The 21021-nt window shown below is 42.4% G+C and overlaps 1 protein-coding gene across 1 annotated transcript in view; it reads right to left on the bottom strand.

The window, feature by feature from the left end:
• The window catches only part of Gpat4 (glycerol-3-phosphate acyltransferase 4), a 36611-nt gene extending 21484 nt beyond the window's left edge, over nucleotides 1–15127 (bottom strand). The window contains exon 1 of the mRNA XM_041673646.1: nucleotides 15015–15127. The gene's annotated coding sequence lies outside the window, so the exon portion shown is untranslated. The remainder of the gene's footprint in view (nucleotides 1–15014) is intronic.
• Nucleotides 15128–21021: the final 5894 nt, after the last annotated feature.

The raw sequence follows: 21021 nt of genomic DNA, 5'->3' as shown, positions 1-21021 counted from the left end.
TGTGTGTATGCCTGCAGGCCAGAAGAGAGCACCAGACCCCATTACAGATGGTTGTGAGCCACCATGTGGTTGCTGGAAATTGAACTCAGGACCTTTGGAAGAGCAGGCAGCACTCTTAACCACTGAACCATCTCTCCAGCCCATGATAGCATGCATTCTGAAAGGTAAGGGTATAGTATGGAATGTAAATCCCATTCTGACTTGTCCTATGACCTTAAAGTTCTTCATAACAGATGGGACTAGCTTTGTATTCTTCCCAATATAATTTCTATTTACAAGGGAAAATCATTTGTTCCTGTCTGTCTCAGCACCAAGCAACAAAAATGAGGGCATTACTAACAAGGCACGCTGTTCTTCACCTTGCTTTTTACTTTGTCTTAATTAACTTGGAAGAGAGTTCTATAAGTAAAAGCAGAGCTCTCCCACTCTTTGCAGGTGCACAGTTTGTAACTAAAACAACACAACAGGATTATCCCCAAACTAAACACTACTAATTCCACCCTTTTGTTAAATATTGCTGTACTAAATAATCCTAGCATACATGATTTAGTACCAGCAAAATTCCTAGAATAATAGAACTGTAGAAGAAATACACGTTTAAATTTTTACAAGATATTTATCACATTTCTCCCATACACTGTCCTCATTTATTCTCCCAACAATTCTATGGTGAGTCACCACCACTACCATTTACAAATGAGGATGGTAAAAATAAGGAGATAACTAAACTTCCTAGGGTCATACAATCTGTTAGTACAGGAGGGTACTTTTTTATCCCATGTTCTTTAACAACATTTATGGCTTCCTGCATCCCAAACTACCCCGAAATAATCAGTACCTTACTTATGCAAGGTGCTATTGGATTTCCTAGAAAGAAAAGCCACAGGATAGATCTGAAATCACATATCAGAATTAGCTGTTCTCAGAATCCAAGTACATGGGTGTGTTTTTTTTTTTAAATCTTATAAACTGACTAAACTTATTATACATGCCAGATTTCTAACCACATCCCCAAAGTGACTGAGAAATTTGCGTCACTGTGTTCCTTATACCTGTCAGGGCCTAGCCCAAATCAAGAGTCATCCCTCCACTCTCCCCTCTATCCTGGCCCCTGTTCCCCTTGGCCAGCATTCCCATGAGAAGATACAGCAAGAGCCCTCTGTCCCATTGCCCAAGGTTACCTTGTGTCCCACAGGCCAGCATGACTGTCACATACCAAATCTGACCCCACATGCCAAAGTTTTGAACATTCTTCTTTGTATCACAAATCAGTTCAGAATTCCCAAGGTTATTCTGGGTTCATGTTCCCAAAACACCAAAATAAACACATGTAGCAACACACTCATTTCTTCAGTTAGTTCAGGAGTTGGCCAAGTACACATATCTGGCTATGGCTTGTTTTATAAGGCTCTGGAGCTTGGTATGGCTTTTACAGTTTTAAAAAGATACGGAAATAAGGGTGTGTGCCAGAAACCAGGGACTGCAAAAGCCTAAAATACTGACCACTGAGCCTTCACAGAAATGGCTTGTACCTATCTTTTTTTCCATGAGAGGTGATGGCCTCTCCCCTCCCCTCACCCCTCCTAGAGTACTTGCTCAAGAAAGCTGGACTCTAAAGCAGAGAACACTGAACTAGTCTGACAAGTTCTCTGGCCAACACCAGTACTCACATAAATTCTTAGAAATCAAGGAAACAATAAACAAACTGCAATTATAAAATAATGTCCTTCACACCTTGGAGGTTAGTTGAAATATTAAAGTCAGAAGTAACTGAAAATTCAGAACACTGATTATTTAGGAGACGATATTACTTTGTTTCAAGTGACACACAACACTACCTCTTAGGAATGCGTGGTAGGGAAGCCACTAATTAGTATTTGCTTATTCTCTTAGCTTCCACAGCCAGGTTCCTGCCAAACACTGAAAATCACATCGACCAAAAGCCCCCTGACTACCCAAAAAACCCAAAACTACTCAACTGTTTCAGAGAAAAACACAAAACCCAACTAGTTCTGAGTGTCAGAAAGGAAGATCGTTTCATTGTAGTCAGAGACAGAGCTAATTTGCTGAGCTAGCTAAACTTTTTAATCCTGAGTAGTCTCCAATGTCCTCAATCCTCGGAGTGGCGGATTCAACATACACTCACTGGGCAGACAGCATGTGCTTGGTACTGTGCTAACAGTCAACAAATAACCTGCAGACAAGAGTCAAAGGAAAAAGTAAACACAAAGTCACTATTTCAGACGTTCATGAAGGCTAAGGAGGAAAAGACAGGACCCCCCAGAAAAGGTTAGGAAGTAAATTATTTAAATTCATGTAAACCTCTAAGCTAGTTCAGATCTAGTCACAGGAATGTGGCAGGGGCTATCATCATTCCTAAATACAGAAATATTTCAGAAAGTATCCCGAGAAATAACTCACATCTTCATCAGGTGACCACGACTGTCAGAATATGTAAAGAGAGATGTCACGTGATAACTCTAAAGGCATAATAAAAGCATCCTTTTATTAAAAATCAATGGTTAAAGCTGGTGGGGTAGCTCAGTAAACAGAGGTGCTTGCTGTGCAAACCTGATGACCCAAGTATGATCTCTGGGTGGAAGGGGAAAACTGTCTCCAAAAGGTGTCTTCTGACCTTTACATGTCCACACGCATGCCTTCACATGTGTGCATGTACACACACACACACACACACAAATTAAAATTTAAATTGTTTAGACCACTTAAGGGTAAATACATTTTTTAAGCACACGAAGTACATGCTTGTCACACATTAAATGCCAATTAACAGCTCATACTATTATTACCTCTGCAAGGAACTGTCCTCCCCACCCCTTCTAATACATATACAAAAAGAAGCAGGTAGAGCTGCACCTTAAAAAAAAAAATCCTATCAGGAGAAGACACAATAACACAGTATCCTTTTTTAAAAAAGAGACAGTGGGGCTGGAGTGATGGCTCAGAAGTTAACAGCACTAGCTGCTCTTCCAGAGGTCCTGAGTTCAATTTCCAGCAACCACATGGTGGCTCACAACCATCTATAATGGGATCTGGTGCGGGCTTCTGACATGTAGGCAGAACACTGCATACATAATAAATTTAAAAAACTATTTAAATTAAAAAAAATTAAAAGAGACGGGCTGCAAAGATGGCTCCGTGGTCAAAAGAACTTGCTATTGAAATATGAAATAGAAATAAAAATATGAGGACCAGAGTTCACATTGTAGCACATACACAGTAAGCCTGGTGTCCAGAGCACAACTGTAACCCTAGCTCTGAGGCTGGTGAAAACAGGAGGAGCACTAGGGATTGCTGGCTTCCAGCCAAGCTCAATAAAGAAAAGAAAAAGGAAAAGAAAAAGAAACAGTAAGTCCCAGGTTTAGGGAGAGACTCTACCTTAAAAAGAATAGGAAGACCTAAACCAAAGAATGGATAAGGAAAATGTGGTACATTTACACAATGGAAATTTACACAAAGAAAAAAATAACAACATCTTAAATTTTGCAGGCAAATGGATGGAGCTAGAAAACATCATTTTGAGTGAGGTAACCCAGACCTAGAAAGACAATTATCACATGTACTCACTCATAAGTGGCTTTTTTAAAATATTTATTTATTCATTTATTTATTTATTTATTCATTCATTCATTATGTATACAATATCCTGTGTGTATTCCTGAAGGCCAGAAGAGGGCGCCAGACCTCTTTACAGATGGTTGTGAGCCACCATGTGGTTGCTGGGAATTGAACTCAGGACCTTTGGAGGAGCAGGCAATGCTCTTAACCACTGAGCCATCTCTCCAGCCCCCTCATAAGTGGCTTTTAAACATAAAGCAAAGAAAACCAACCTACAAATCACAATCCCAGAGAAGCTAGACAACAATGAGGACCCTAAAAAAGACGTACATAGATCTAATCTACATGGGAAGTAGAAAAAAGACAAGATTCCTGAGTAAATTGGAAATCTGGGGATCTTGAGAGAAGGTTGAGGGGAGGGGAGAGGCAAGGAGGGGAGCAGAGAAAAATATAGAGCTCAATAAAAATCAATAAAATTAAAAATAAAAATAACAGAGAAGGAGGGTGAGAGGACACCTGGGCACCCTTTTCTCTATGGGCCTGCATACACTTAGACAGACACATATGCAGATAAACACCACCTTTTAATTTCTCAAACAACCATGAAATAAATTAACACTAGCCTCATGGCAGACCTGTTTACTAGAACCTCTTGGTAATTATAGAAAGAAACAAATTTGTAAGTATTTCTAGGAAACTCAAGTGACTCTAATGTGGAGTTGAATTTGGGTTCAGGATTATTAACAATGAACTCAGCAAAGAATAAATATAATTTGAGAAAACCATTAACCATCTTTGATGATGTAAAAGGCATCTTATTCTCTAGGTAGAAAAGGGAGAAGGGAATATACACAAAGTTAGGTACAACAATAAGAAGGCTCATGAAAGGATATAAAACTGTATCTTAGGCTGCAAACTCTGGTAGTAAAAAAAATTCTGTTAGAGATTATGCAGATGAGATTAAGGTAGTTGCCAACTAGAAAAAGGAGACTTACTCTGGTCATCCTTAAGGTAGAGAATTGGAATTATTAGCAGTTGTGGGGGTATAAACTTTAGCACAATATTAAAAATCCAACCCAAGTGCTAGTTAGATGGCTCAGTGGTTAAGAGCACTGACTGTTCTGCCTGAGCACCTAGATTCTAAGAACTTGGGTTCCCGGCACCCATATGGAGTCTGGGATCATTTGTAACTTCAGTTCTGGGGATTCAATACCCTCTTTTGTGCATCAATACATTCAAACGACCACAAATTGCATGATTTCATTAAAATGAAATCAACAAATCTATAAACAAACAGATTGGTGGCTAGCACTGCAGAAGTGAAGAGATTGGGGTTAACAGTTAAAAGGTGTGGGCTCTTCCTAAAGGGATGAGAACAGCTTCACCTGACTGGAGATTCTTATACCTACCTGTTCATATAGTAACTACTGACTAGTGCTTTATGTGTGTAAGTGGTTACTTTGGCTCAGTTTCAAGTTTTACTTTATCATGGAGAGAAGGCACAGTGTAGTTCAGAGACAGGAACATGCAAGAGGGGCTCTATATCTCAGCAGCAGACAGAAGGCAGAGAGACCAGGTGTGCATGTTAAGTGGGTGAACTGTAAAGCTATACAGTGTGTGAATTTTAAATGACCTTTAAAAGATCAGTTATTGTAAACTGTTAAGTGGGACTATGGAGATTTTTGTCTACTGGTCTCTAAAACTGAGGAACCTAAGCACTTAAAATCCCTCCCAGAGTACCAATCAACCAGATCAAGCTATCAGTTCACTGTTTGAAACAAGAGCTTGATAAATTCAAAGTATAAACATTAATTATCATTTCAAAGCTGGAGGAAACAAGCTGATGACAAACCACAAAGTTAAGACTTCACCACTGAGAATCCAGTCCAACCTCTGCATTTTATATGCTCTAGGGTTAAATATTAACTAGAACAAACCACAGAACAGAAACAGGACTACACCTTACATTTGCTTTGGGGTGAGTTAACTTCAGACCTATCAAATGCTCATTTCTGATGTGATGGCAAACATGGCTCCCAAACACAGCTGGGCTGATTTCAACTGTTTTTATTTTTTTATTTTTTATTTTTTTTTGGTTTTTTGAGACAGGGTTTCTCTGTGGCTTTGGAGCCTGTCCTGAAACTAGCTCTGTAGACCAGGCTGGTCTCGAACTCACAGAGATCCGCCTGCCTCTGCCTCCCGAGTGCTGGGATTAAAGGCGTGCGCCACCATCGCCCGGCTTCAACTGTTTTTAGTAGTGAAACGGAAGAATGGCCTGCATGGGATGCTACAGCTCAGTAGGAAGTGTTTCTCTAGATACGGAGCATTGTGGCTAAGGTCTTGTGAACCTAAAGAATCACCAATATACGTACATTTGAAATGTGCTCTGGGTAAAATAAATTATTCAAGGTAGAGTCAGATTACAACAGACAAAAGTTGACTCAGTTCACTAGGAAGAGTGGGGCTGAGTTTTAAGGTCTTGTTCTTCCCCCAAGCCCCAAAGTCATTCTCAACTCACCAGAGTTAGCACTGGATAAAAAGTAACATGGTACATCAAGTTCACTCCAAAAAATTAAAGGTCTCCTAAAGCTAGGGAAAACCAAGAATCTTGATATACAGTACCACCCACTTAAGGACAGCATGTAGGCTGGAGAGATGGCTCAGCAGTGAAGAGCACTTGTCCTTGCAAGGACCCAGGATTGCTTTTAGGAATTCAATGTTCACAAACATCTGTAACCCCCAGTTGCAGGGGATCAGATGCCCTCTTCTAGCCATTGCAGGCACTGCATGCACATGGTGCTCACAATACTGAAGGTAACACACATACGTTTTTAAAAACCAGAAAGAAAGGGAGGGAAGGAGGAAGTGGCTGGAGAGACGGCTCAGTGGTTCAGAGCACCAACAACTCCTGCAGATGACAGATTTGGTTCCCAACACCCACCTGGTCTATACATGTATACATATGGTTATAACTCTAGTTCTGGGGTGTGTGGAGGTGGGGTGGGGGGATGTCCAACACTGTCTTTAGGCTTCAAATGGCACACTCATACACATAAAAATAAGTCTTAAAATTTAAAAAAAAAGGCAATGTGGGGCCGAGCAAGATAGCTTGGTAAGAGCACCTGCTGTGAAAGACGAAAGGGCCTAAATTCAAATCAACAGCACATGTAAAGAAAGAAAGTTCAGTAGTAGTCCTTGCATCTTTCAAGTAAGCGCTGATGGCTCACACCTTTAATCCCAGCACTCGGGAGGCAGAGACAGGTGATTCTCTGAGTTTGAGGCCAGCCTGGTCTATAAGAGTGAGTTCCAGGACAGGCTCCAGAGCTACTGAGAAACCCTGTCCCGAAAAACCAAAAAGCAGAACAGAACAATACTAAAAATCAAGTAAGACAGTTGAATTATTATGCAAAAAGTTTTTCTAAATGCCAATAAGGGCAAGTGAGATAGCTCAGGGTATAAAGGTACTTGTCACTAAGCCTAATGACCTGAGTTCAATTCCTGGGAAACAGACGATGGAAAGAGAATCAGCTGGGAATATTGACGGACACCTTTAATCCCAAACTGGAGGTGGAAGACAGCAGTTCTCTTTGACTTTGAGGTCAGTGTTTCAGGCCACAGAGCTACACACTGAAACCCTGTATCAAGAGACTGAACTGACAAGTTGTTCCTCTGACTTCTACCCTCACACCATAGAACACACAGAAGTTCCTATGTACACACGTACACACACACACACACACACACACACACACAAAATAATAAGCATTTTAAATGTAAATTAGTGGTGATACCATTTGGATACTTAAGAGAGAACATATATATGAATGGCAATCATGAAAAGGTTCTCCATTTTATGTTAAAGAAATGCAAATTAGTAATTATTAGATCCATTTTACATTCATGAGTATGTGTCAAACTAAAAAGCCAGCTTTATCAAGTAGTATGGGATGTACAATTACTGCATCTTCTTGTACTCCTAGTGCAAATATAAAATGAATAGCTAATTTAGAAAAGGGTTTGGTTAAACATGAAAGGATCTTTAAGTCAGCACAAAATACCTCAAGACCAAGTTCTAAGCACAAAGGAGATTTATTTGCCCCAGAGGGACAAAGGATTGTCTCTGGATATAGAAGAGACAGATGTGGACCATAGGTAAATGACAGTTTATAAAGGGAAAGAGGAAACTCAATGTTAGGATCCTTGGTTAATTTTGATTGGGCATGTTAATTAGGGCCTCCAAAAAAAAGGGACTTTTTGATTGTTGGATTTCAACATTTTCAATAGCTTGGGCCTTGGTAGTCAGCCTCATGAGGAAGAAGTGGCCAAACAAGGGAATAAACCCTGGTGACTAGCTTTTGGAATGTTATCTGTAATCTAACGGTTTAGCAGGTAGAGGGAATGGGGAGAAGGGCAAAGCAAACACTGTTGGCACCATGTTTGGCATTCCTGGGCCTACTAAAGCCCTTCAAAACATTCTGTAATGGTTTATGCTTTGTTCAAGGCCAATTCAAAAAAAGAAAAAAGCTGAAAGTGGTGGCTCAGAGCTGAATTCTCAACACTTGAGAGGCTGAGCCAGGAAGGTCATGGGTTTGAAGCCAGCCTGGGCTACAATAGTGAGTTTCAGAACAGCCTGAACTAGAGAAACTTCGTTTCAAAGATTAACACAGCAGTTGGGTCTGGTAGTATTTATCTTTAATACCAGAACTCAGAAGGCAGAAGCATATAGATTTCTGAGTTTGAGGCTAGCCTGGTCTACAGTGAGGTTCAGGCCAGCCGGAACTACATAGCTAAACTCTGTCTCAATAAATACATAAAGTTAAAGGGTGAGGGACAGAACTCAGTAATAGAGAGCCTTCCCAGAACACACAAGGACTGAGGTTCTACGTCGGCACTCACACACAAACACACATATACTGAGGACAGGTATATGAATCACTGTCCTCTAGGGGAGACACCACAAGCATTGCAATCCCAGAACTTAGGAGGTAGAAGCAAGACTGAAAGGCCAGCCACAGTTATATGGAGACTTTGAACCAAGTCTGCATTAAACTATCTCAAAGACTCAAGAGGTGGGGAATGTGGTTCAGTGGTGGAGCAGGTATCTAGCAATGTGCAAGGCCCTAGGCGCAATCTCCAACACCGTAAGTAAATAAACATACAAGGTCAATGTTTTAAAACGGTTTTAAAAAATTTAATGCATTTTGCGTTTGCCTATGTGGGGGTCAAAGCATAACTTGCAGGAGTCAGCTCTCTTCCTTCACCATGTGTGTCTAGGGATCAAACTTGGGCTGCCAATCTTAGCTGCAAATACCTTTACCCACTGAGCAATCTCACCAGCCCAAGTTTTTAAAAACTTTTTAGTTGACAACTGTATATAAAGGGTTCAACAGGATCTTTCCTTCCTTCCTTCCTTCTTGTTTTGGCTTTTCAAGACAGGGTTTCTCTGTGTAGTTTTGGAGCCTGTCCTGGAACTCACTCTGTAGACCAGGCTGGCCTTGAATTCATAGAAATCCACCTGCCTCTGCCCTCCCAAGTGCTGGGATTAACGGTGTGCACCACCACTGCCCAGACTCAGTGGGATCGTTTAATAGGCACTGTGTAATCACTAAAGCAAACTAACTAGCATATCACTTTTACATTCTTATAAGAGCAACTACCATAAAAATGAAATTTGTACATATCTTTTTTTTTTTTTTTTTTTTTGGTTTTTCGAGACAGGGTTTCTCTGTGGCTTTGGAGCCTGTCCTGGAACTAGCTCTGTAGACCAGGCTGGTCAAAACTTTTAAAGGTAAACTCTGAAAATAATATATTTCCAACTGATAAAAGATAAAAAGATAAAAGTATTTTTCTCTATCATCAGAGATGGAAAAGTGGGACAAGCCCATACGATCAGGAGTGAGTTGCCACTTATGGAACACCAAGCTATTTACACAGCTGGAAGATGTGTTTTGCTTTGATCTGATTTTAACTGTGCCCTGGATCTTTCCTTTGAAATGAGAACGTACATACGTTTTTCATTCTACAGGACACAGTTTAAGAGAGTATGGATTTTTAAAAAACCTTGGACTTTTAAAGTGTTGAAAATTTTTGCCAAGCAAATTTCAGTCAGGAGGCAGAGACAGGTGGGTCTCCGAGTTTGCGGGCAGCCTGGTCCACATAGCAAGTTTCAGGACAGGATGATGATGTTCTCAAGCTGTAGGCTATGACCCTCTGGAGGAGCTGAAAAACCCTTTCATAGGGGTCGCCTAAGATATTTCACATTACAATTCATAATTAGCAAAATTATAGTTATAAAGTAGCAACAAAAATAATTTTGTTTGGGGGGTCACCACAACATGAGGAACTATATTAAAGGGTGGCAGCATTAGGAAGGCTGAGAACCACTTGAGACCCTATCTTAAAGTTTTAAAGACTGCGGCAGGTCTAAAGTTATGCCATTTTATACTGTTACAGTAACATGAGGTCTTGAGGATAAACAAGAAAGGAAAAATTATGGTTTAACAGTGATGTGTCTGTGTCAAATTGACAAGGGGTCAATTGTGCTGGTTAGTTTTTGTAGCCTGACACAAATTAAGTTACCTGGAAAGCAGAGAGTGGTGGCACACACACACACCTTTAATCCTAGCACTCTAGAGACAGAGACAGTCAGATCTCTGAGTGTGAAGCTAGTCTGTTCTATAGAGTGAGTTCAAAGACAGTCAGGGCTACACAGAGAAACCCTATTTCAACAACAAATTTACTTTGGGATAAGGAACCTCTACAGGAGTTATCTCCATCAGACTGCCCTGTGGACATGTATGTGGGGCACTTTACTAATGATTGATGTGGCAGAGTCCATCCACTGAGCAAGCCAATAAGTAGAGTTCCTTCATGGTTCCTGTCCTGACCTCTCTCAAGGATCAACAATGATTGGGCTGTGTAGGTCATATAGAACCTTTTCTCTCAGAGTTGCTTTTGGTTACCCTGTCTATTAGTTACTTTTCTATTGCTGTTATAAAACACTATGAGCCAGGAACTTATAGAAGGATGGGTTTGTTTGGAGCTATGGTTATAGAGGAGTAAAAGCCCATGAGGGCAGAGTAGAGAACAGGTATGACAGCTGCTAGAGGATACTGAAGGGTCACATCTTAAATCAAAAGCGAGCAGCAGAGTGGGAATTTAAGTGGAAATAGTATTTGACTTTTAAAACTTCAAAGCCACACCTTCTAAGCATCCCCAAACAATGTCACCAACTGGGGACCAAGCATTCAAATGCTGCTGGATGGATAGCTCATTTAAAGCACATGGTGGAATAGAAAGCAAATCTGGACACCATGTCAACTAGATGTAGCTGTTTCCCATTAAACTCCGTCTGTACAACAATTACTGTATTGGTTACAAACCCACAACTGGCCATCCTGAAAGCAAATTTACAACCATGCACAAAATACACACAGACTACACTCACGTCTAAATCTAAAGTATTCTATAGTCTAGGGTTTGCTTGTTCACAACACTCCTTAGAGAACACCCCCACAGTAAACGTGAAAACTGATACACAAGTAAAATTATAGCCATACATGTGTGCTACTTTTTGTCAGAGACCAAAATGATTGAGTAACTCAAGGGGAAATTTTTTTATTTGGCTCAGCTCCAGAGTCTAAGATTGCCTAGCTCCACAGGCTTGGGCAAAACATGGCAGCAAAATGTGTGATGGACTCAGAGGTTCACTTCATGGCAGACAGGAAGAAGACAGGCTCTGAAGGGCACACATAGTTCCTGTGATTTACTTCCGACAGCTAGACACTCCTCACCTTTCACCACTGTTTAGCAATGCCATCGTAAGAATCTATAAAAGGACTAAAAGATTCACTAACCAGAGTCTTTATAATCTGGAAAGAGGATTCCATATCCTATGGTGTGCTTTGCTAATCACCTAAACATTTCTCCATCCAGTGATGAGAACAATTAAGACTAGCCATCACACAAGATAGAAGAGAGGGAAGAGGAGCTATCTAATTTAATAGAAAGATGGACTATAATCAATACTCAGTTTTGCCATATGCTGTCAATGGATGGAATGGGATTCAAGTAACTCAGTTATTTTACTTCTCATTTGGCTTACCAGTTTAACTTGCATAGGCAATCTCATTAATCAATCCTTAGTCCTCTTGTAAAAAATACGAGCCCTGAACCAACCAACATATAGATTCACTTAATGAGTAGTTCCATTAACAGCATCATGTTTAAAGACAGGTATCTCATTCAAGAAGTCATGGTAATGGTTCTTCTGCTTGTATGTGCCTCACCTCCTTTATAAAAAACAAGCAAACCACAACCAAACTAAAAACCCTCAACACATTTGAAGAAAGTCCTTTAACTGAGCCTTGGAACTATGCAGGCTGCCTTGTAACATTCATGTGTTCCCAACTGCAATAATGTTTCGGGGGAAAATTAACTGTTACAGCACTGCATAAGGGCATTTTGAGCAATAACAAACTGTCTAAAAGACAATGGTCCCCAAAGATTTCACTACTAATAGATACTTTAGCCATTTTATTTCGTGTAAATGCCCTCTATGTCCTAATAACAAACTTCCTAGCAATGTACATTTCAGAACAGTATCTCTGTGTATGACTGTATTGAAAATTTACTGCTTTCTTATAAGGAATTTAATAGTATAAAGTTTGCTAGGAAATGCATACTGTTTTATCAAAACAAAACCTAACCCATCCAGATTTTTATGTTAATAGCATGAACGGGCTTATAGGAAGATACTATTGTCCTCTCAGCCATTAAGAGTAAAGGAACCCAACACTGGGAGAGGGGGGTTAAGGCAAGAGGGTCAGCCAGGTCTACAAAGGAAGACCTTCCCATCACATCCACCCCCCTCCCAAGAGAAAAAGGAAAACACCAAGAGTGTACCTCCAAACGGTCTAAATTCCATTAAGAAGCTTCCCAGCTACGCTGGGGATCAAACCCAGGGACTCAAGCATACTGAGTGCTCTTCCACTTGAGCTGCATCCCTAAGTGGATTCCCCTTTGTGAATTTATTAAATAGCAATGAATGTTATTTAAATTCTTATATCTTATTCTTATTACCAACCATTTTAAGTCAGTATTTTCTGAAGTCTTCTAAACGCTATAATCAAAACTTTTCCTTTGTTTCCCATTTGTTTTTAAAATAATTTAAAGCATATGGTCATTGCATTACTCTGACTTCACTGGGAAAGCTCATGCTAACCCACCTAAACCTTTCAGAATTATGAGTTTTCAAGGCAACCTGAAAGAGGCACCTCGCTGTGGCAAAGAGAGACCTAAAGCAGAGTTGGGAAAATGGTATGTTCTTCCTAGCCTCAACATGGCCTCTTAGAACTACTGCTCTGGACAAGGCTGCGAACCCCTCTAAACCTGAAGGCTTGCTAAAGAAAAAAGAAAAATGAAGACACTGAACAAGATGATCTACAAGTTCTCATTCATGTATATGCATACTGAAACAGAAATCAGGTCTTTTCCTTAGTCATTCTTCATTTAAAAACTTTTTTAAAGATTGTTTCATTATGTTATGTGTATGAGTGTTTTGCCTTCATGTACGCCTGCGCATACCTGGTGCCTGAGGCCAAAGAGGGTGCTAGATTCCCCAGAACTGGCATTATGGACAGTTGTGAGCCATCACCTGGATGCTGGGAATCAAATCTAGGTCCTCAGTAAGAGCAGCCTGGGCTCTAGAGCGCTAAGCCATCTTCTCCAGCTCTTTTATTTTTAATTGTATAATTGTATGTGTCTGTATGTGGATCCCCTGGAGTGGGAGCTACAGATAACTGGAAACCACCACACAGTACAGGGAATCAAACCCAGGTCCTCTGCGAGAATAGCAGGCTCTCCTAATTGAGGAGCCATCTCTCAAGCCCTTCCACGTTACTGAGTCAGGGTCTATCACTGAACCTGCTTACCAAATGGTCTGCAGGGTCTTCTTGTCTCTGTCTCTCAGCAGTGAGATTACAGATGAGCACCACATCTGGCTTTTACATGGATGCTGGGGATCTGAACTCAGATCTTCTTTGTTCGCGTAACACTTTACCCATCGAGCTATCTCCTCGGCTCAAGGAAGAACTTTTAATAGGTTATCTTCCAATGAAAATATATTATGATTTCATACAATGCTACACTATTGAGTTTGAAACCTACTTTTGCCATGTACGGCTCACCGTCTATCAAAAACTTTTCTGGGACTAGAGATATATAGTTTACTGGTGAAAAAACAAAACAAAAGAAATCCAACCAGCTGGGCGGTGGTGGCTCACACCTTTAATCCCAGCACTGGGGGGGGGGGGGCAGAGGCAGGAGGATCTTTGTGAGTTCGAGGCCAGCCTGGTCTACAAGAGCTAGTTCCAGGACAGGCTACAAAGCTACAGAGAAAACCTGTCTCAAAACCAAAAAAAAAAAAAAAAAAAACCAACCCTACCCTACCCATCCATACACAAGAGCTAAATTTTTTTTTCTGAGACATAGCAGAAGAAAAAAATGTAGATGAGACTAAAAAATGGGCCTATGTTAGCTAGAAATACTATTTTTGTACATCTGAAATTCTCCAAAATATAGAACTAAAAAGAAAAGTTACTCTCAGAAAGAGAAAAGAACATTCAGCGGGCAAGAGTACAGGAGTTTTGTTCAGTCTTTGACTTCAGTTTAAGTGATTTCAATGCTCATTCTTACGGGGTTGCAATACAATCTCCCAGAGGTTCCTAAAGTTCTGCTAAAATTAAGGAAAACGAACTCCAACCCAAAGTTCTTCGAATGCTCTCGTGGCAGTCTACTGATAATAAGCACGAAGAGTTGAGTACGGGACGGAACCACTTCACATAGATTTCTATAACTTCTGGGCCACCATCCAAATGACAAGTGACATCCAAATGAGATGGAAAATGTAAACAGGTAAATGTTTCAGGCAGGAGGATGCTGCCACCAGGGGAAGGGAAGGGAAGCAAGAGGGAGGTAGTGGAGTCTGGGGCATGAACAGGGCTGGGAAAGAGGCGGACGCGGAGGCTCAGCAAAGCGAACAGACCAGCGGAGGGCTGCCCCTCGAATGTAGGGAGAGACAGACCTAGAGAAGAAAAATGTGAGCCCAGCGGGGGGAAAGGGTGCATTCCAGGGGGAACCACCGGTGGAGGCGTCTCCACGTGATCTAAACGCCCGGTTCTCAGTCACGCTCCTCAGCTGAGGGCCTGGCAAGGCCGAGGCGGCCGGCGGCCTGCGGGAGAAGCGTGGTCAGTGGGAAGAGAAGCCGGCTAAGGGGAGGAGATAGAAGGGCCGGCTGAGTAGGACAGAGGAGCGAGAAGGAGCTCGCACCGCCCGGCAGCGGCAGCCCCACCGGCCGGACCCTCAGTGGCCCCCGACCCCGCGTCCCACGCCCGGCCGGGGCCAGGGGCGTCCGTCAGGAACGGGTCCCTCCAACTCACCGGCCGTGAGGCTCAGCTGCAGTCCTCGCCGCCTGCCGCTCCCGCCCTGCCCTGCCCGCCGCCGGCCCAGGTCTACGTAAGAGCGTGCGCACGCCCGCCTTTGTCTACGCCGCTGGACGTGGCCCCCCAGCGCCCCGCCCACTCCGGCGTTAACCTCATTCGCGCATGCGCCCTTCTCGGGAGGGGCGGGGGCGGGGCGCAGGCTATGCCCGCCTCCCAGGGCTGCCTATTGGCCGGCGAGGAGGCCGTGCCCCGCCCCGCCCCTGGCACTGAGCCACGCTGGGCATGCGAGGTGTGAGCAAAGGTCGACCTCTGGCCCGCCAGGTTTCCAGTTCGGGCATCGTCCCAGGGGAGAAGGAATGAGGCCGGAAGAGCAAGGTTTGTTTACTGAACCGTTGTGGGACTTCAAGTCCACTGAGATTCGGATCTGGCTGGTCACGTAAATGTTAGCTGCCATCCCAGCGCCGCCTGACCTGCCTGTGCTGCTCTTGATAAACTGAGAAAGAAAGGCCAGGGGTTGGCTGGTTGGCCAGCTGCAGTTTTCCAATTCAGCCACAGTTCTAGCTAATCCCTCGTCAGACTTGAAACTTCCAATTCAGACTTGTTTCCCTGACGTGGGTCTTAGAAGAGGAAGAGAAGAAAGAAGGGCGGAGGTGGAGTTTTTTTGTTTGTTTGGAGACGTCGTCCTGTAGTACAAGCTTGCCTCAAACGCTGAGGTGGCACATGACGTTGAACTTATGCACCTGCTGATTTCACCTCTCAAATGCTGGGAATAAACCATATCCCAAGTTTTATAAGGTGTTGGGAACGGAACTCGGGGCCTCGAGCATGCTAAAACAAGCTCTCGACCAAGTGAGCTACATCCCCAGACTCCAAGTTTCTTGCTTTTATTTAACTCCTAGAGTACAGTCCCTAATTCAGGACTTAAACCTTTCCACTTTTCAGTTTCTTCTTGTCAAAGAAATTCTTACACAACTCCAGGTATGTAAGTATATAACATAGGTATACAAGACATATTTACTGATAATTATAAATTCACTTAAAATCATTTTGCTATGTATGTAACAAATAATAGTTTTACTATTATTTATGAAAGCACACATATATATCAGAGATGGATGTGCTTGCCATTTTTTATATAAAGAAATCGGCTAAATATTTGATATCAGAGTTTCCGTTTTTGAGACAGGGTTTCTCTGTGTAGATTTTGGAGCCTGTACTAAAAGGCATTTCGAGTGTACTCTGGGCAGTGTGACCTAGCAGTAAGGTGCAAATGTGAGATTTAAAGTTTAATAGTGAGCAACATCTTTTTAAAATCCTTTTCAGGGCTGGGAAGGCGGCTAAGTAACAGAGGCTAAGCACTGGTAAAGTGCTCGCTAAGCGTGAGACCTGAGTTCGGATCCCCAGCATCCACGGAAAAGCGAGGGTGGACCTGGTGAGCTGAAGGAGCCAAGATAGGCAGATCCTGGGGTGAGGCCCGCTGACTGGCCAGCCTAGGGACACACTGACCTGTCTCAAAAACACGTGGAAAGTACCAGAAGTTGACCTTTCTGGGCTCCACATGTGCAAGCATCTACAAACCACTGGTCCAACCTGACAGGCGTATAATTGATAATATTCAGGAAGGCAGGATATCTTTGCTACAGGTTTTTCAGGCAATTTCTGGGAACAGAAAAGAGACCATACCTACTCAAGGTAGTGTATATCCAGCCTGGCCACTGCTGGATAAACCTAAAATATCTTATATGAACAGAACATTATGTCAACAGCCTTCAGAGCAAATGGTGTTTATTGTGTAGGAGTTCTTTTTATGATTTATTATTTGTGTGTATATGTGTTTGTGCAAGTGCCTGAAGAGGCCAGAGAGGGACAGGCTCCCCTGGCTGGAGTTACAGACAGCTGGAGCCACTCAACCCAAGCACTGGGAACTGAGCTCAGGTCCTCTGAAAGAGGAGGAACCACGCTGTGATGAGAGAGTAACCTCAACCCTCACTCAAATCCTATGTAAGAACATTGAAAAAAAAACAATGGCTGCAGTTCCTCTTTGAGAAGCTCACAGCCATGTTTCCTGAGTGTCTTGCTTCCTTCTGAGTGTTTTTCTTCTCCTTGTCCTATATGAAAACATCATTGGGATGGACTGGGGAGATGGCTCAGTGGGTGAGTAAATCGTTGGTCATGCAAGCATGAAGACCCAAGCGTTGATCCACAGAACTCACATAAAGCCAGGTTCAGTAGTGCATGGCCTGTCTGCAGCCTGAGAATCTATGGAAGCTCATGGGCCAGCTAGCCTGGTACATAAAGTAGTGATGAGATCCTGTCTTAAACAGGGTAGACAGTAAGGACTGACATCCAGAGTTGTCCTTTGACCACCATACACCTGCTGTGGTACACACACAACTGTTACATGCACATGTAAACACAAACATCGTTAATATACACACAGATATTAAATCAAGATACGGCAGTTTGACTAAGAAACATTCTCAATAAGCTTATGTGTTTGAGTATCTGTTCCTCACTTGGTCACATTTTTAAGGAGGTTATAGAACCTTTTGGAGGTGGAGGCTTATTGGAGGAAGTACGTCACTGGAGTCAGGCTTTGAGAGTTTAGAGCTCCATTCCACTTCTGGTTCTATGTTTAGAGTTCATGGTTGAAGGTGTAATCTCTTAGGGGCTGGGAAGATGGCTCACTGGATAAGAGCACTGGATACTCTTGCAGAGGACCTGAGTTCAATCCCCAGCACTCACATGGTGGCTCGCAGCCATCTGTAGCTCCAGTTCTTCTGACTTCCATGGGCAGGTGGCACACATGCATACTGCGGGCAGAACAGCTGTACACGGAAAACAAAATAAATCTATCAGAGAAGATGATTTGCCAAATTCTTGCTCCTGTTGCCATTCCTCCCCACATGGCTGACTTACTCCCTCTGGAATCCTAAGACACAACAAACCCTTCTGGAAGTTGCTTTTGACCGTCCTGTTCTATCACAGCACCAGAAAGTACTGTAGAATCGAGTCTTCAACTGTACATCCTAAACTGTCTGGTCCTGAAATTCTTTCCCAAATTTAGAGCCTGATTTGGCCTTAGTTGAGGAGGCTATCCCTCAACTGAGGGAAGTTGTGGAGAGCTGAGCCTCTTGTGCCTGTACCCTAAAATACTGACATATCACACTTAAAAACATACATCAATAGCCAGGTGGTGGTGATCCATGCCTTTAATCCCAGCACTTGAGAGGTGGTACTAGGCGGATCTCAGCCAGTTAGAGGCCAGCCTCATCTACAGAGCGAGGTCCAAGACAGCTGGGAGTGTTACACAGAGAAATCCTGTCTCAAAAAACAACAAAAACCAAAAACCATCAAACCACTGAAAATCATGTATGGGGGAAGTGTTTAAAGGACCCCTATATCGAGGCAGGCGGATGCTGTCTCCAAGCCTATAAGGGAGTAAGAGGGAAAAGAATGTTTAAACATGAATATAGGGGCCTACGGACTAGTTAGGGTCTGCACACTGGTAGTCTTTTAAATAATTAATGTCTTCTGCTTCCTCCGTTTAAAAGCTGCTCTGTAAATGGAAAGGATGCCATTTCTAGAATCTTCCTGAAGTGGAAACTTGCTGTCCCTTTGAGTCAGGAACATGCTCATTTAAAATCTCTCTATAAAAGGAATACTCTCTCTACATAGGCAACCTTCACAGTAAATTTTGTTAATTGTCCTGGAATTCTTGACTTTAAGATGGCCAGACTTCACCTAGACTCTCAGGTGAGAAGCTCCTTTCCCTTCCTATGTCCTGTCAATTTCCCTTTCTATCCTGCTTCAGCGGCCAGGGTCAGGAATTAGTCACTGATGTTGACTACCATTGCATGATTTTTTTTTTCTGTTCACCAATACCAAGTCAAGCCTCTGGTTCAGCACACCCTGCCATTATTAACAATGTAGACTGAAGGAATAACTACCAAAATTCATACCAGGATTTGTGTCTTTTTTTTTTTTTTTGGTTTTTTGAGACAGGGTTTCTCTGTGGTTTTGGAGCCTGTCCTGGAACTAGCTCTTGTAGACCAGGCTGGTCTCGAACTCACAGAGATCCTCCTGCCTCTGCCTCCCGAGTGCTGGGATTAAAGGCGTGCGCCACCACTGCCCGGCTTTTGGATTTGTGTCTTTTAAAAAGATTTATTCTTATTATTTTTAACTGTGAATGGGTGAGTACATATAAGTGCAGGTGTCCAAGGAGGCCGGAGGTGTCAGTTACCCCTGGAGTTGGAATTATAGGTAGCTGTGAGCCACCCTACATGGCTGCTGGGATCTAAACCCTGGTTCTCTGAAAGAACAGTAAATGCTTTGAATCACTGAACCATTTCTCCAGCTCCATGGGATTGGTGTTTTTAGCCTACATACCTAAACTGTTTGTTAAGGCTTGGATTTTAAATATCCCCCGAGAACCGCCTATTGAAACATAGTGGCCATGTTCTTTTAGCAGAATAATAGATTTTCATCTAGACCCATGACCTTTCTAGTCTTGACACCTAATGACATAGTGTTATACTCACAGATTAGGGCCTTGCTCAGCCCACATCAGAAAGGCAGCTTGTTGCACCGTGTGGGAATTAACAGAGACCTAGTTAGGCAGTGTTCAGAGAGTGAGAGACTTCAGAGAACTCAGTTCTAAATGGGTCATCTTCATCAAACCGGTTCCCTTAAGGCTCAGGGATCCATGTTGATGAGGAGACAGAAGACTGTAAGACTAGAGATGGTGGATGACTCCAAAGAAACAGTGTCTTTCGGTCACGACAGGAATGACACACACATGAATTCACAGAGACTGTGACAGCATGCACAGGGGCAGCATTGGTTCAAACCAGGCAAAATCCCAGTATAGAGAAGAACTGGACACAAAGCTTCACCCCTAACCGAGAAGCTAACTGATACCCACTAGTAAGAAGTCAGTTTTCTCTGCTGTAGGACAATCCTCTTGTACACTGTAAAGATCTATCACTCAAATTGGTTTAATAAAACGTTGATTGGCCAGTAGGTACACAGGAAGTTTAAGCAGGGTGGCTGAACTAAGGATGATGGGAAGGAGAAGGGCAGAGTGGTACCTCCACATGACAGAACATAAATAAGGAATATGGGTTAACTTAAAATGTAAGAGCTAGTTAGTAATAAGCCTGAGCTATTGGACAAGCATTTATAATTAATATAAGCATTTATAATCAATATAAATTTGGGAAGTGGCTGCCGGGTTATTGGAAATGGGTGGTCAGGACAAGAAACATCTGCTTACATTTCTCCAGTAGAGTCTCATTGAGTATATTAACCACACCTCAGGGCGGACCCAGTGTTCAGGAGTAGATGACTAACACAAAATCAACTCCATGTTTTGTTTTGTTTTTTAACTTTTTGTTTGTTTTTTCATTTGAACATTTTTTGTACTATTGATCTTTTGCTTGGTTGGTTTTTATTTTTGTGGGTCATTTTAGAGAGAGAAAGAACACATATAGTTGGGTGTGGAGGAAGGTGAAGGATCTTGGAGGAGTTGGGGGAGGGAAAGAACAAGATCAAAACAAGGTTGTATGAAAACATTTTTAAAAGTCAGAAAAATGGTTTTCCAGCATGTTCTGCTGTTGAGAAGTGGCAGAACCTTTATGGAGAGGATCCGGATAGAAGTTTATCATTGAGACTCCAGTCCGCACCCCTTTCCTGGTCAGCAGGACCTAAGCAGCTTTGTCTTACCATGGTGTTCTGCTTCACTAGGCCACAGCAATGGAACCTGTTAAATAAAGACTGAAAACCCTGGAGCTGTGAGCCCAAGTAAACCTTCCTACTTATAAATGGTCCAAAATAAATCTTTTTTATTCATAAGGTTATCACAGATCACAGTAATAGCTTTAAATACCCCACAAAACTGCCTAACCACATAAACACATCTTAAACACAAGTCTGAAAACATGTAAACGTTTCAAAAATTCAACAGCCTTTCACCCACAAAGAGACCTTGAGTTGGAATAACATT

Source organism: Microtus oregoni, unplaced genomic scaffold (assembly GCF_018167655.1).
Source record: "Microtus oregoni isolate MIOR12 unplaced genomic scaffold, Mior012 000024F_ref0000369, whole genome shotgun sequence".
NCBI classification, from domain to species: domain Eukaryota; kingdom Metazoa; phylum Chordata; class Mammalia; order Rodentia; family Cricetidae; genus Microtus; species Microtus oregoni.
Note: the sequence above shows the minus strand (reverse complement) of the source record. Positions and strands in the feature narration are given on the sequence as shown.